Raw genomic sequence first — 15,973 nt, 5'->3', positions numbered from 1 at the left:
CTTACCTGGATATCCAGGTCCAGAAAACAAAGGATGCTGCTGCGGTTTCTCTCCGTTAGGTCGGTGCGTCTGTTCGGCCTGACAGCATCCTGTTCCCAGCCAGCAGCTACACTGTCACACTCGACGGCGATAAAACAGCCACTTCCGGTGGCAACTTTCACCATAACGGCTGGATTTGGTCAAAAAATAAAATATAGTCTTGCTTACAACAACTTTGCCGAGTTTTATATGGGGTATATGTGAAGATGTGGCTAACCCTATGCAAAAAAAAACTATTGGAAAAGTTCATTTCAACCAAATCTAGTGAACACATTGAAATAGACTTAACAAGTGTCCATAGTTGTCTGTTGTTCAAGTCAAAATACGCTGTAATTATACTTTAGGTTGTACATTTTTCGATATTAACCTTCAGACAAGTTCCAAAATATATAGAATACAAATAGCACAGTGGCAAGTTGTGTTTCGGGCTTACATTAAGTCATGTCCATGCTTTTGTTTTGAAGGTTAAAATCAACTATTTTCCGGTTATAATTCCACTGATGCTGGTGAGCTTGACGCAGCTGCGAGCAGCTCAGTCTCTGCAATGAGCCAGATAGATGCAGCCTAACGGGAGAGATGGCCGGTCCTGGCTGCTCCCCCACAGCTTTTTACATCGATCGTTAGCATTGAGACCCTGATATCTAACCTTTAATGTGATTTTCTTTAATTTTTCCCCTTGGCTCTTTAAGCTTTCATAACATTTTAGTACAAATAATCGTTAGCCAGTCAGTTCTCCCCTATGAATGAGAATGGAGTGGTCGGTCATTAAAGGGCCAGTGCGTATCATGTCCGTGACAGCTCGTCACACCACATGGACAGTTTCAGCAAAGGAGGCAAATCGTTCCTTTCTGATTACTAGCTGAGAAGACAGCTAATACATGCTGGAAAACCTTTATAACCTTTCCTACTTTTAACACTTTGAACCAAGTGCATAACTTTTTGCTATGTTCTCTCTCTCTCTCTCTCTCTCTCTCTCTCTCTCCCTATATATATATATATATATATATATATATATATATATATATATACATATATACATACACACACACACACACATTGATCATGTAATATGACACTATCATCTTATAGATGTTTAATATTGTTAGGTTGTGATATGCATATGTGTTGTCTTTTCCTGGTTTTGAAGGATGTTGATGCATCAAATATCTCATTCTGTTACTATTTTGTGAAAACAACAGTCACCAATAGTTTGGGCTGTGGTCTTAATGCTTTAAATTCATTTAGTTAAAGGGTACTCCAGGTATATATTGCACTTCTACAAAATTGGTGGACTTTGTGGACAGCTTGAAATAAATTGTTGCAAAAAGGGCACAATTTAGGTCAAACTCGGGGGGGGAAAGCTGGATCCTACATTTCCTATGATGCAGTTCATTAGCATTTGTCATCCCTGCCTGGATAAGGGCCACATCTATCATTCTCCACACCATCAGTTTGTAATGCGGACATACTAGAAACTTTGAATAGGGAAATTCCAATGACACACAATCATGATGCTTGTGGATGGTTGGGGAGATGGTTTTCAGAATAAAATAATTCATTGCAGCTGTACCTAAATTTCATCTTAAAGATGTTTCTGCATTCAAATGTCTATATAAGACTGGACCTTTGTCATATACTTGAGTATATGAGTTGTGTACTTGTTATTAATCCCTAATGTTTCCAACGAAAGTTTACTCACAGTAACAGTGTCTTTCATGTGGTTGCCTGTCACTATAACTTCCACAAGAGAGTCAGAGAGTAAGGAAGAAAGACTATTATAGGAGACTATACTTGTGAATCATGTTAAATGTGAATAAATCTCAAACATTACCTCGTAACATTTGTCCCTGAATCACATCAGATGTGTGATGTCAGAGTGATTGTTTAATGTTGGTTGTTCACAAACAGCAAAGCAAACTTTCACCTTGCGTATTACTCGTGCAAGTTTGATTGCACGATTATTTGTGGTTATTTCCTTTCTTGCGCAAGTGTTCACTCACCCCAAACAGCCAGATTTCTTTACATTATCCGTAAAGTAGCGAGCATTGGCACACACCAAGGTCTGTGTGTTCGAATTCATCTGAGCCTCTGACTGAACTGCACTCACCAGGGTCTCTCTCCTCTTTTCTCCTCTCCTCTCTGTAACGTTACGTTCATGAAGTAGAGTACATTTCCCCTCCAGCTCCAGTCAGCAGTCAACATTACAGAACATAAACACCCGACAATGGAGGTCACTTCCGCGGAAAGTTATGTGTATCAGTGACTGTTCAACATCTCATTCCAAAGCAATGAGTATTAAAGGAACAGTACAAAGTGCTAGGCTGGAGTGAGGACCTGCCATGGTGAGCTTAGCTTAGCATAAAGACTGGAAGCAGGGTGCAACATACATTGCCATATATTTACTTGTTTAAAAAAGTAAATAGGAATTACACAATGAGAAGTGGGGGTCCTCTACCCCTTTGCTTTGGACCGAGTTTTCCCAAAATAGAGTGATTTCATTTGAATAGTCCATGAATGGCTTCTCCCACATGGAACAGCCCTGACTGGCAGCTAAGGAGGATAATCTGAATAATTTGTGGCTCATTATTTCGATCTTTGCAGTCAAACACACAATTGTTCCTCATCCTTTTATAAATTATGTTACACCAATGGAATAGAGGCCATTATTTATCCATAAGGTGGTCCTATTAACTCTCCTGATAAAAGTGATTTCATTCATCTATCCATTCGTCTCAGTGAATCATCATGTGTGTATGTCAGCATGCATTTATGAGTATGAGACAGGAAGAGCTGAACCAAAGCAGATGTGATCGTACAGTATGCGCCTCCTTGGGAGTGGAGTGTGTTTCTGAACTCTGTCGAATCAAAGAGGTTAGATGCTGCAAAGCGAAACTGACTTTACACTCACCTCTGAAAATCAGCTACACTAATATAATGTAATGTAGTAAAACAATAACCTGTAAGTAAAATTGCTTGTAGATTGCACTCTTTCTATAGCAAAGAGGCTTGACAATCACAGCCAAAGTCAGCCTATCTTAAGACAAATTGTGTGGCATTACAGTTCCAGTCATGACTAGTGAGCAGAATGGCATCCCTGATGTGCAGTGAAGTAAGCCAGTCTGGCAGAGAGGCCATGAAATTGTATTGTATCATACATCAGGAAGTTCTCTGTGCCAGAACCAATTTACTACTTTCCTGTCAGAGATGGATGCAGGGTACAGAGATATAGCCTACCACTCAGATGTGCACTGGTTTATTTGTGTGGGAGTGGGGCAGTTCTAGTCCCTATGATCTGAAACTGACCTTTTTTTTTAAAGGAAAAGGTCACAGCATGGTCTTGCTAGAACATTAATTGTTAAACAGGGAGAAACCTCCTGGAGGGGGGGGGGCTTTAAATATTCTTTGTAGCTCTCCATTATAATGACCAGTTCCTCTTCACTGAAGTAGGCGGCACAGGATCAGTCCACTTCGTGCAGTCAAATGACGCAAATGACGCGTGAGAACGCACACCGAGCATTAATGAAGACAACTCGTTTTGACGAAGAAAGTTGATCCATCCTTGTGATATAATATCTTTGATTGGGTTTTTAGGTCATGGTGAGCCGGCTCACACACAGAAAGCCTGGCTTTGTCAAACTTGCTTCATAGTTTACCCCTCTCCTCTAGCTGGAAGATTATTTAAACAAGTAGAAAAACTACATTTGGCTTAAAGATATTTGTTGGAGGCCATTTAGCTCCATACTGGTTTCATCAAGAAAAAAAAGCCCTCCTAAAAATCTTAAAACCATAAACAGGTCAGGGTGGTTTGTACAGATGGAGAGGAGGAAAGAGGAGAGGAAACGTGTCAAGAGTTATTAAGTGTGTGCCTGCTTCACTGAAAGACAGTGCTGTTCCTCTGCCATGACACACACACACACACACACACACCCTTACACAGCTTCTGAGGCTCTGTGTTGTCATGTGGGCAAACCCCCACACTGTTGCCTAGCAACAGTGGAAAACCAGGCTACAGAGACAGCATCCTCGTCATCACAGACTCACACCCAAAATCAGGTCGTGTGGATGGTTGTTGTGGAAATCAAGTGTAATGCCATGTGAGGCCCTGGTGGATGTCCCTCCAGACAGTCACACCTGCTGCTACTACAGGCCAGAGGAAGGGCACAGGAGACTATTATTTTTTAAGAATTTTACCCCATCACTTACATACACACGCAGCATCTTCCTCCATCATACAGACATGCTCTGCTGCAAACCCACAAGCCTCCCACTCAGCTTGTGAGAGAAGAAAAGACGGGGTTAACCAAGCCTTTTTTGGTCCAAAGCCTGATATGACCCTCCACTATCCTAAACTAGTGTATACACCAGTCAGCCACAACATTAAAATCACTGACAAGTTATGTGAGTAACATTAACCATCGTATTACAATGCAATGTCCTGCTGGGAAACCTTGGGTCCTGGCATTCATGTGGACACCACTTGACATGTGATGTAAGAACTCAAGGCGTTGACCTGGCCTCCAGATTCCTCAAACCTTATCTGATTGAGCATGTGTGGGATGTGCTGGAACAAGTCCGATCCATGGAGGCTCCACCCCAACATACAGGACCCAAAGGATCCACTGCAAACGTCCCGGTGTCAGACACCACAGGACACCCCCAGAGCTCTTATGACCATGCCTTGACAGATCAGAACTGTGTTGGTTGCATAATGGGAACCTGCACAATATTAAGCATGTGGTTTAAATGTTGTGGCTGAGCTGTGTATCATCTGTGTCAAAAACAGAAGACTAAACTATAACTGTTAATTACTTTCATGTTTGCATGCTGTTATTATTGCTATCCCTTTGGCTGGGCTATTAGCCTGAAAGCTAATATTACACTTGCAAGATTCAAAGTCAACATTGTGTATGATTGCAAACAATAAATATAATCTGACAGTATGTTTTACAAAAAGACTAGTTAGCTATCCAGCCATGTCACTGTCCCCAAATCAATGTCAAGATTTTCATACTGCAGCACTGGACAGTACGAAAGAGTAAAAAAAGGCCCGATAACACTGTTTGAAGCTAGAAAGGTGGCAGGGTCCACCACATGTAAACAAAGTGAAACAGTATAAATTGTGTTGTCCTTTGAGGTCAGTTTGTTTATTCAGTTCATTCAGTCATGAAAAAAATGTAGTTTGTTTATTCAGTTTGTTTAGGCAGAAAAAAATCAGCCAATGAAGATCAGAGCGCTCCTTTAAAGACTGTAAACATATTCTAGTGGTAACCCAAAATAATATTATGAACCTGAAAATGAGCAGAACATGTCTACAGTTACAGGAATGGATGGCAAGATGGTTTGTGTTTTTAAGTTTCACACAAAGTTGGTGCAGAACATCAAATCAATCCTGTAAAGATGATCATAGTTGGTGCAGTTCTGATCTCATCTGGTTTGTTAAAGCAGTACACAGTATGATGGCCTGAAAAGTCGAGGCTTTACTCCACAATACCACATACAGTCAAGGCACTAATATTAGTTCTGCATGTGCACAAATGCACAACCACACTCGAGGTCAGATGACTTGGTTCAGGGTGTTCAGTATAATGGAATCACATGGATGACTGAAGCTGGTCCTGGATCAATCTTTACTCACTCACACACACACACACACTCACTCACACACACACACACACACACACACACACACACACACACACACACACACACACACACACACACACACATACACACACACACACACCATGAGGACAGTAATAGCTTCCATTACATACATAATAGTGTAGGTTATGGTACACTGACTGTTCAATACCATCTCCCTATTCAGATCCTGACAGCTCTCTGACAAACACAATGACAGCAAGGTTAAATACAGAAGATACTTCTTTACAGACAAAATACAAAACTACACATTTGTTATTTGCTACTCAGACATTAGTAGCCAATATATTAAAGATTTTTATTTTTCAACTGCTAACACATTTCCCAATTCTCTTCACACTGTTAGCACAAGACTGAGGACACTTATTTTCTTCCATTGATGAGCTCTATAAAAGACTTTTACCACGTGAGGAGATAGAGCGTTTTTTAACAGTAACTGTGGCGTTTCACTTTTCCGTGCTCCTTACTCTCCAGTCCTCAGCGGCTGAAACGTTGAGAAATTATTTTCCTCACGCAGTTTGAAAGTTTATGAGCCCCGGCCAGAAGATGAGACGTTTAGTATAAATTTGATTTGGTTTGGTTTGATTTGCATTACTGGAATTACTTTTAGTTTTATTTTTGTGTACTTGGAATTACTTTATGCAAAAATGTCATGCAAAAAAAAATTATAAATAACACAAAGCCTATGATTTCTGATTTCAATTCTGTGACACATAGACTGTAAGGCAGCACATGAAATAAAGAAGTCAGAATCCTCCTGCCTTTCTTTTTGTTGTGGAATCTTGGATAGTTAAAACAAACCAGAGACCATTTTGTGATGGGATCACACCAGCCGCGACGCCTGTCCACATATATACATTCCAATCCACTCAGTAGTCATTACTACATGGCTAGGATCACACCGATCTTTGAACTCAGCCTTCAATTTGATCTCAACTGCACGCCTATGACGGTTTGAGACTACATCTGCATGGTTCCCAACTTTGTGTGAGAAAAGATTGCTTTATAATGAATGTGTTGTTTACATAAATACGAACAGTAATGAACAAGGTTTGTCTTACTTGTGTGTCATGGAAATCGTTTACATTCACAGAAAAACTATGTGTACACTTCATCCAGTCTTTGAGTTTTGAGTCACATTTGGTGACATTGTACATTAACAGATTTTGTGTGCATTGATGCATGTTGTTAACATTTTGACTGTTTGGCTATTTTGCAGAGAGGATAGGCCTATAAGGTGATGGGAGAGAGTTTTAGTCTTTTGGAGATTACACTTTTTGAGAATGAGGTTAGAGTTTCAAGAAATGCATCTAAGCGATAAAGAAAAACTCTAATATCATTGTCATCACAGTTCGTGTCTGTAAATATAAATATGGCTCATATATCTCAACTTGTTCTCCATAAGTGTTTCTTGGTGCTGGGGGATACATCTCCTGATTAATGCAGTGACAGGGTTTTATGGTAGCCATGGAAACCGAGGGGCACTGCCACACTTACCAGATGAAGAGGGCACAAAGGGTTACTGTGTGTGTGTGTGTGTGTGTGTGTGTGTGTGCTTGCGTGCATGCGTGCGTGCGTGTGTTAAGGAAAAAGAGAGGTGTCAGCCTGATTGAAACTGAAATGTAACTTGACTCATTAAGTATCATGTGACTGTTATAAAGGCTTAGAAGCACATCAAGTAAATTCTTGAGTCTGACAGAACGTATTCTGTAGATTGCAAAGGTTTTGGATCAGATCAATACATACAATACATCACAATATAAAATATTATATTAGCAAAACAATAGTTTCAGATTTATATTTTAAGTATCAGCTGCTATTGTTATGAATATGGGTCACAGAATAGGCTGACAACGTAAAATCTAAAATATGTTAGCAAACAATTGCCTATTTACATCAGTCTGACCTAGAGCAACATTAGCATTCATTTGTGTTGGTGTCCACCAATATTCACTCTCCTTTTAGCTCTGTTTTCATCTCCACCAACTCTTGAGAAAAATAGCTGGCTCTTAAGCTGCTATGTTCTATGTTTAACAGCTAATTGCTCACAGCTTGCAACATTTCTAAAAATGGTTCAATATTCAACCCACTGACCAGAATAAATGCTGGCAATACAGTATACGTTCATGCAAACCATAGATACGTTAAAACTCTACACTTATTTATGTTGCAACTTTGTGACAACACTGTGCTCATTGTCTGGTAACTGTAGGTTTAGACACAAACCCACTTGGTGAGGGTTTGAAAAAGAACATTTTTTGGTGTTTAAAACCTGTTTTGGTTTTGTTAAAAACACCTGATTTTGTCACCATAAACACAGTTGGAAATTGTCCCGAGATCTACTTGAAATAACCAGTGGTGTCACACTTACAAATGTTTAAGCGCTGTCTTGAACTGCGGTCACTGGCTTGGAAGCCTTTTCACCTGCAACTCCACCTATTATACATGTCAATATGGTAAGCATGACATGTTTGCAGAATCATTAACTCAAACTAGCGACCGGGCAATATTTCAATCTAAACAGACTATCTTGAGTAAATGTTGTAACAGCATAATCATTTATCCACCAAAGCTCTTCTCATGTATTTACATGAAATTTTTGAACTTTGTATTTCTAAATGCTGTTGGTAAAATGTGTATATTCTCAATTAAGTATTCAGCATTAATGTTGGGACCACAATAGAAAACGCTTTTCAAAGAGTGAGTGATTATTTCAAGCTTGCATATTCATTTATATATGCTGGTGTGCATAATCCATGCCTATAGTCTCAAATGCTGCCAGCCAACTGTTCACGCAGATGTGTGGGCATGGCCAAATAAAGTAAACTAAAACAAAACCCTATGGATTATACAGCCTTTGTCCTTGACCAGTCAGGTTTTAGGACGAACCACAGCACCGAGACAGCCCTGTTGAAAATTGTTAATGACATCAGGTGTAGCATGGACTCTCAGAAACTTTCAGTCCTGGTGCTACTGGATCTTAGCGCTGCCTTCGATACAGTTGATCACCACACCTTGATAAACAGACTTAAAAACCTGGTGGGCCTCTCTGGCACTGTTTTAAACTGGTTCAACTCCTACCTTAATGACCCACATTTTTTTGTAAGTATGGATGCATGTTCCTCAAAAACCTATCAAATAAACTGTGGGGTGCCCCAAGGATCAATTTTAGGCCCAACTCTTTTTAATCTATATATGCTTCCGCTTGGCGACGTCATCAGAGACACGGCGTAAATTTTCATAGTTATGCTGATGACACACAGCTTTATATCACCGTGTCTCCTGAAGACACGAGGCCAGTTGATATTCTTCTTAACTACATTTTAGATATAAAATCATGGATGGCAGAGAATTTCCTGCAGCTCAACCAGGGCAAAACAGAAGTTTTAATTATTGGTCCTGAAGCCAAGGGAGAGAAACTTTTACCAAAACTACAAGACTTTAAACCTTCACAATGTGTCAAGAACCTGGGCATCATTTTTGATTCTGAGCTGGATTTTATTTCTCATATTAAAAATATTACAAAGATAGGGTTTTATCATCTCAAGAACATAGCCACACTCTGCCCGTTTCTCTCTCAGTCAAACACGGAGGTGCTGATGCATGCTTTTATCTCATGTCGTATAGATTACTGCAACGCCCTGCTTTCTGGTCTTCCAATGAAAAGCACTTCCAAACTCCAGCTAATTAAAAATTCAGCCGCACGTGTGCTGACAGGGACCAGAAGGCAGGAGCACATTACACCTGTTTTAAAATTGCTGCATTGGCTCCCTGTGCGTTTCAGGATCAATTTTAAGGTTCTTTTATTCGTTTTTAAGTGTCTTAACGGTCTTGGGCCTTCTTATCTTTCTGATTTGCTTTTACATTACCATCCCTCGCGGACCCTGAGGTCCTCCGGCTCCAACCTTTTGGTCATCCCAAGTGTTCGGACAAAAACCCACAGTGAGGCATCATTTTATTACTACGGCCCACGTCTGTGGAATGTCCTGCCGGAGAGACTCAGGGCTGCAGAGACTGTTGATGTTTTTAAAAGCAGGCTCAAGACACACCTTTTTAACTTGGCTTTTAATTGATCTCTTTTTATCCTTCTTCTAAACTCCTTTTAACTTGTCATTTATGCTGTTTTACTCAGATCTTAGGCTGTTTTTTATGAACTTTTATGATACAGTTTTAAGAATGGTACCTTAGCTTTTTTCTTTTAGTCTCTTTCTTAATATTCTTAACTACTTTTAACTTCCTTTAGTGTTGATTTTATCCTGCTCTCTTTTTATCTTCTAGCTCCAGTGTTTTTCTCACAGGGGGCCCTCGACGCTGGGATTAGTTTGATCCGCCTATGGGGGTGCTGCCCTGGGGGCTGTCCTGGCCTGGAAGGACGGGGTGGCACTGTCCCGCGGCCATCCCCAGAGCCTGGTGTGGGCTTCTCTGTCTGTCCTGGTTCGGGGGTTCCCGTGGCGGTGCCCCCTTGTGGCCATGGATCAACATGATTTCCCAGCGTGGATGGCTCCTCAACGTTGCTTTCCTCACCTGGATCCTCAGTGCCCAGCCATACCCTATCTTAATGAGTGTATGTTTGTGGCTGTGTGTGCATGCCTAATTGAGTGAGTGGGTGCATGTACTTGTGAGTATGTGTGTGCTTGCGTGTGTGTGTGTCGGGGGGAGGGTGGTCGGGTCTTTTAACTTGTACAGCACTTTGTGTTGCATTTTTAATGTATGAAAGGTGCTATATAAATAAATAAATAAAGTTTAAGTCGACCTTGCCCAGTACCCCAACAATTGCCATTGTTTTGTTTGCCAACTGTTTCAACTGATCCAACCATTACGCTAGTAACTGCAATACCTCCTTTAGAAATCCTGTCATTTTAAGGGTTTTTGTGTGAGGAGAAACTTAGGACAATTTGTGAATCAGCTCTGGCAAATAAGTCATTCATGCCTTCTTGTAAATTCAGCATTAAATGCAATGCATTAAGTTGTGTCTTTCCTCATAAAACAATGTCAGTTTGTTGCAGCATTGCTGTACCAGGCTGTCTGCCTATGTGTCTAAAATGCAACTTACTTGCCAACATTTAACAGCTGTTTGAACACACTGTTCCCACTGATTTCACCATTACATTTAATGTATTAAAGAAGACAATATTTCGTCAACAGTAAACATAGAAGCGACAACGTGCTCAACTCACGTATATAGCTTCAGTACAGGGTGCTGAATCCCTCTTGTAGTGAATAAACAAAAGAAAACTAAAAGGACAGCACTCCCATCAAACTGTTTAATCTTGCCACATGGACAAGGCAAGACGCCCTTCTTCAGCGTGTATTCTGGCAAAATTAACAACACAGGTGTGCTAATTGTAGGTTATCTAAAACTGCACAACAGATACACCCCAATAGGGGGAGCTGTATCCTTTTGAAGGACAGCAAACATCAGTAAACATCAGATTTTACAAATACAGTAAACAGTCACTAATATAGGCACCATCGTTTTTTGACCGTGGCAAAAGTCCCCAGACTCTCTTAAAATATCCATCATTTTTTGAGTTGTTGAGTGAGGAGAAAATTTACACACTTTGTGAAACCTGTCAACAACACATTCTTAAGTATTTGGGTCATCTTGTCACTGTAATTTGGCCAACATGACTACTATAAAGTGGTCTGGCACACTGGAAATGATATAAGGCCACTGACCAACTTGTGTGGAACTGATAATGTAACTGTATGATTCACATCAAGCCACAAGAGTGCAGCAAACATAGACAGACTGTACCAGACATGCTGATGGTTATCCTGCTCAGTGGAGCTACCAAAATCAAATGCCAGATTCTGTCTTCACAATACATATGATTCATTCTTTGTGTATATTCATCTTTATATTGAAGTAACATATTAGATGAGCCTTTTTACCCCATGGCTCCAAAAATGGTAATACAAATAATTTACTTTTTTCCGGTCTCAAATCTGTGCTCGTGATTTTAACTGTATGCTTTTTAGAACACACGTAATTCTTGGAAATTTGATCAATACAGGCCATGAGCTTCAGCTGTGAGAAAGACAGCGGCTCCGACTGAACTTGTTTGTATTGGCATGTGTTTTACACTGGTAATGTGCACATCACCACCAATGAGATAACAATAACATATCGTGTTATTCTTATGTCGTGGAACAGATGTCTGATGTTGAAGTTGGAATGGAGAAATGTTTGGATGAGCGAGGCTTTCATAACATCCTGGCTGCCTTGGGAGTGGGTCACTATTGGATCGCTGGAAAGGACAGGGTTTCTTGCTTTGTTTTGTTCCTCTAGATATACAAAGTGTTAACAGTAAGTCGACAGCTCATGTGTGCTCCGTTCACTGTCTGTATTTGAAGAGGCATCAAAATGTCGACATGTTTGAAACAGTGGAACTGTTTAAGCAACATTATAAAATAAGACTGATATAAAGACAGCGTCTATCAGACAGTTCACATAATGATGGAATGCTGAAATTGTTGAACAGAAGTTGTGTGTATGGTTGTATCTGACTTTGGACTGCGAGCAGTGCCGCGCCGGACAAGATGAACGAGACTCGCGAAAGATACACACCGGTATTTACAACCTGCTTTGAGCGACCGAGCGACACACAAACACAAGAGGGATCTGCTGCACTAGTGATTTGAAGCTTTGACACTCACAGCTGGATGTAAATACCGGTGTGTATCTATCGCGAGTCTCGTTCATCTTGTCTGGCGCGGCTTCCGTAGTGCAAACGCTGTGAGGGAGATTCGCGTGAACGCGGAGCGTGCCTCCAGGCAGATATAGCATAGTGACTGTTTAGGCTGTAAAAATGTACTAAATGACGTTGTTTCGAGTAAACTCTGGATGTCGCCACTTCAGGACACTTGGATTGCAGCGGACGAGCATTATGGAGGAATATTACACAGTTTTTCTGTAGTTTTATGGACCTTTTCCTCTCGGGCACAATTGACGCTCGTTATATGGATTATCGTTGCCGGAGGGTACCCCCGCGGGTCTCCAGCTGCACTTTGAGGAATAAGAAACTACACTGGACTTCTCATCAGCATGAGGGTGAGTCAATAATGACTGAATTTTGTTTTAGAGTGAACTATTCCTTTAACTAAATTTGTTATTGCTGTTAAACATAAACATAGCATAAACATATAGTTGTTCATGTAATAGGTCATATAGCCTTACTTTGCTCTTGCCCCCCTCTCTCTTCATAATACCTAACACCCTGTTGATGATACTGCACAAACTAACAAAATCAAGCCTCTGCTTAATATGCCTAATACGAAGTGACAATAGAGAGGATTTCTTTTCCTCCTTATTCATCCTATCTCACCACCTCTCTCTCCCCAGAGCTTCCTGAAAATCCTTCTCTCTCCGCTCCTGGTACAGCTGCTCTCTGAACAGGCGGTTCTCCTGGAACACTCCCTTGACCTTACATATCTCAGTCAGTTGATTAATTTTGGTTTAAAATGAGATGAAAGATTTAAAACATGTTTTCCATATGGTCCACAGAGACAAATGGGTAGATGACTAGATATGAATGACTAGAGAATGATTCTTCACGTAGAGAAACAGACTGTACTGAATGAATTCTAAAGTCTCCTGAGTAGGTAAGAGGAGAAGTTTCACCTCTTGAGCTTCATGGGCCCTACACTGCTCCACCAGGAATCTGCCAACTCTTTTCTCTCTCCACTCACGAGCTACAGCATTCTCCTCTAGCCTCTGTTGGATATCCTGTATATACCTGCTATTGGAGTGTAGGATCAGCTTACTTCCATTTCCAGGCATGTCACAGCCCTGACTGCTGCCAGGAAGAGCAAAATCTCCAGGCAAGGGCTGACCACTGGAATCAAAAAGATTCTAATCAAACATAATGTCATGCTTCTAATGTATGATTGTAAATATTGCTATAAAACTCCATAAATTAAAAAAATACATAATTCTACATAAATTAAATGTTAACGTGGAAATGTTTTTTTCTCTTTCAACTTGATGAGGAAGCAAAGCCATAAGTAACCAGTTTCTTCCTGTTCATCTCAAACTGGGCTATTTCTGTCTGGACCATCTGCATGGACGAAGTGGACAGACTTTATAATAATAACAGCAAGACAAACAAACTCATGTCACTCCTTTGTTTTCTTCTTTGTTTGACATGTGAAACAAATGTGCTGGGAGAAAAGTTTGTTAAACTTCATTCAAAATAATCAGTTTAGAGGGCCGTCAGTTGGAATTCCAATTACATCCTGACAGAGAAAGTGACTCAGAAACAAAATCCCCTCTGTGAACAATGACAGGTGTTGAGCAATAACAAACTTGGACTTCTGCTTGCCGAGATTTAAGGCCCATTGTCAGTGAGCATTAGCCTACAAAACACCGGATATCTCATCCTGTCATCAAGGCAAAAAAAACAATCAATATTTAATGTGGATCACACCTGAGCTTCTTGTGCTGAGCGTTGCTTCTGATGGTGACGCCTCTCTGGGTTGAGCTGTGAGGTGTACAGAGGAGGCTTGGGAACCTGGACAAGAGTGACCTGGTTACAAGTCATGATGTCATTGTGCTTCCAGTGACACACCTGCAGCTGCAACATACACACTTCCCAACTGTTGGCATGAGCTTTACTAATTCCATCATCATTATCTAGGGTTCAAGTGTAGGCTTATCACTCAGTACCGGTACAGTATTACAGTAATGTTCAATACCAAAATACGGCAAAGAATGGCAACTGTGTGACAACTGAAAGTGAGAAATTAATCTGTGAAAGGTCAAGTTGATAAAAATCAAAGCTGTAAACCGCTTTAAAGTCTGGTCATAAATGTAGATTTTCTGAACAAATCCAGGGGAAGACTTTCACAACAAAAAGTTTTACTTTCCATGGTCCACGGTACCTTCTCGGTATTCTTCACGCTCTGGACATACTGGACTTTGAGATGTCTCTTTTGCTGAATGGGACGGATCACCGCACACCTGTTGTTCCATTGCTCACTTTTCTCCTCATACTGTTAAGATATTTTCTGCAGCTTCAGATGTTTCATTACCTGATGCAGTCGCTATATAAAAAGAGAGACAGATGCTTGTTTTTGTGGATATTGATGTTAGAGTAGACAAATAATGTGAACTTCAAACATGAAAAAAGACAAACAGTCAGTCCGAGTTACCATATTTCAGCATACACCCTGGGTACAGAGCAAGAGCGAGATAGAAGAAAACATGCCCTCTTACATCGGAGAAGATCTCATTCTCTTTTTTGTGCAGGTGAGCTTTGGCTGCAGGCTGACCGATCACTGCTCCACTGATTTGTGCTTTCTTCTTCTTTTCATGTGACAGGTAGAGTTGGTAAAGGAGGCGTGTGGCAACACCCTGCCTCTCCTCCATCAGCTCCTTGGCTGTGTTTATGTTGAAGGAGATCTCCAATAACTGGAGAGTAGGCTCAAGGCGGGTAAAAAGATTCAGTTTGGCGTTGGGAAATAAAGCAAAAGTCTGATATTTTTACAGACAAAAGCAAAAGAGGCAAAGGGCTCCATCTATCTATCTATCTTATTTTTTTAATAATGGAGCATTGGAGAGACAGACCAGGATGTTCTTGGTGACTTATTTTCTGTACGAAGGCATTCTGTCTGAATCAAGTGTGTTTTTTGAGCGACTTGGTAAGTTTCCTAGATGGCGATTGTTTTCAGTAACATGGTGTTACTCTGTGCTTATGTTTGGCTGGTCTTTCTCTGTCTAGACTCTAGAAAGACAACCTACACTGAGCAAACATCAAGACAAATTCCAACCAATGTTTCATTAAAATGGCAATAAATTATTTAATCTTGAACCTTGAATCACACAGCTTTACATTGTTTCTTTTCTAAGTTCACCTTCTAAAATACTTATTCCCTCCATACACCCATACATCCAAGTCAATGCAAATATCAATATTCTTATTGATTTCATTTGGCATTGTGATACACTTCCTGGTCCCTTGCTGTCTGAATTTCAGTGGCAGTACCTCCTATAGCTGCTGACAACAGATGTGTGGGGAAAACTGGCCTGACCAAAAACTGACCAACATAACAGAGGAGGCTTTTGATCAAGGCTGCAGTGGAGGTCAGACAACTGACTTTTTTATTTTATTAATTACTGTATACAGATAACTTTCTCTAGGAAATTACAATTTCAAGGTCTTTCGGCATTCTGAGCACAAAGTCATATGGAATATAATGACTAACAGGAATACACTACAAAACTCCACTTGTAGAAAAAATAAAGAAAAACAACAACACAGTAGTCAATTGA

General features: G+C 40.4%; 1 protein-coding gene across 2 annotated transcripts in view; it reads right to left on the bottom strand.

Annotated features, from left to right (window-relative positions):
* Nucleotides 1-112, bottom strand: part of fam110b (family with sequence similarity 110 member B) — a 55,313-nt gene extending 55,201 nt beyond the window's left edge. For both annotated transcript variants that reach the window (XM_084369675.1, XM_084369676.1), the window contains exon 1: nucleotides 6-112. The gene's annotated coding sequence lies outside the window, so the exon portion shown is untranslated. The remainder of the gene's footprint in view (nucleotides 1-5) is intronic.
* Between the last annotated feature and the right edge of the window lie 15,861 nt (nucleotides 113-15,973).

The sequence above is a fragment of the Pagrus pagrus genome (assembly GCF_965226575.1).
Source record: "Pagrus pagrus genome assembly, chromosome: 12".
NCBI classification, from domain to species: Eukaryota; Metazoa; Chordata; class Actinopteri; order Spariformes; family Sparidae; genus Pagrus; species Pagrus pagrus.
Note: the sequence above shows the minus strand (reverse complement) of the source record. Positions and strands in the feature narration are given on the sequence as shown.